Raw genomic sequence first — 1,654 nt, 5'->3', positions numbered from 1 at the left:
GGGGGGGGGTTGCAATTACAGAGTGGTATTCAGTTAACAGAACAATTATTTCATATAAGCTTCATCAGGGATGACTGAAGATGAAAAAACTACCATCCCCATATGTTTTACATAGAAACATACAACATGACTTTTCTGATAACACAATAATTTGTTCTGTGCATCAACAAGAACCTGCTTTAAATTTCCATGTGAATTTACAACCTCAAAACTGTACCAGGAAAGGTTAGTGGTTACTGAAAATACCATCAGGACAGGGTTATCTGAAGATACATTTGGGGGTGATAACTATATCAGGAAATAACAACAACAACAAAAAGATGCTATACAGGGACCAGCAGTTAGTGTAATGGCTATGTCGCTGGACTCCCATGTAGTCGACCGCGGTTCATGTCCTGGACCTGGTGGCTTAAAACTCACACCAGGCGCGTGTGCGTGCGTGGCCAAGATCCTGAGAGGAGAATGGAGGAGAAGGGATTGCGGCGTGACCATCCCCCCTGGGGGGTGATTTCTCGCTTTCTTTCTCTCTGGCTCTCTCTGTCTGCCTGGCGCGCACATGCACCCTATAGCGAAAACCTCTCAAAAAAAAAAAAAAAGAAGATGCTATACAAATAAAAAAAATTACAGAGAATTATATTTCAATTTTTTCCTTTAAAAAGAGTGAGTTGTGTACAAGAGGGTTAAATGCTTCATAGACAAGGGGAAAACTGCTAGAACCAACTTATTCATCATCATCTTCATCGTTTTCATTTTCTTCCTCTTCCTCCTATCCCTCATCTTCCTCGTCTTTTAACTCTTCCTTGTTCTCTTCCGCCTTGACAACTCCATCTTTTGCTCCACCAGGCTTTACTTTAGCTCGGCATGCAGCAGTATCCTTTTCGCATTTTTCCTTCAGTTCAGCAGCCTTCTTTTCCTAAGGCTGTTTATCATCTGCAGCAGTGTCATTCCACGTCTCTCCCAGTGTATGCAACATCACCAATGGGTAGGCCAGGGTGTTCTCCTTTGATTTTGGAGCTATACTCAGAACAGAGCAATTAAAAGGCTGAAAGAGACCTATTTGGTACATTGGGCTTCTTGTACTTCTTTTCTGTTGCCCCTTTAGGAGGGATATAAATTTTTATTTCTCTTATATAACAGGCCTAGTTCATCTTTACCATATCTTCAAAGTTTCCTATTTCTTTAGCAGGCATGGTCTTCTACCTCTCAGAGCACTTAGAAAACTCTGAGAAGTTGACCAAAACTCTGGGTGCTGCTGCTTGTGCTTCTCCGGGCATATTTGGACAAAGAATGCATATGATGACATTTGGCCTCTTGGCTTCTTAGGATCTCCTTTGCCCATGTTTTCTTTCCTCCACGAGGCACAGAGTTGCCCATTGCCATCTGGATGTCACTTGCCCCAGCACTGTCTCTATCTGTCATGGACATTTTGAATAGTATATTGTGAGACTCTGAGTCTTGTTTAAATGCTATGATGTGGGGACCAGTAGTTAGCGTAATGGCTATGTCGCTGGACTTCCACGTAGTCCACCACGGTTCGAGTCTCTGACCCGGTGGCTTAAACTCACGCCAGGTGCATGTGCGTGCGTGCCCAAGATCCCGAGAAGAGAATGGAGGAGAAGGGATTGCGGCGTGACCATCCCCCCTGGGGGGTGAT

General features: G+C 44.0%; 1 pseudogene; it reads right to left on the bottom strand.

The window, feature by feature from the left end:
* Positions 1-721: 721 nt before the first annotated feature.
* On the bottom strand, positions 722-1,339 carry LOC106733556 (high mobility group protein B1 pseudogene; annotated as a pseudogene).
* Positions 1,340-1,654: the final 315 nt, after the last annotated feature.

The sequence above is a fragment of the Tupaia chinensis genome, unplaced genomic scaffold, assembly GCF_000334495.1.
Source record: "Tupaia chinensis unplaced genomic scaffold, TupChi_1.0 Scaffold144058_1, whole genome shotgun sequence".
Lineage (NCBI taxonomy): Eukaryota > Metazoa > Chordata > Mammalia > Scandentia > Tupaiidae > Tupaia > Tupaia belangeri.
This window is presented reverse-complemented; position numbering and strand designations above follow the sequence as displayed.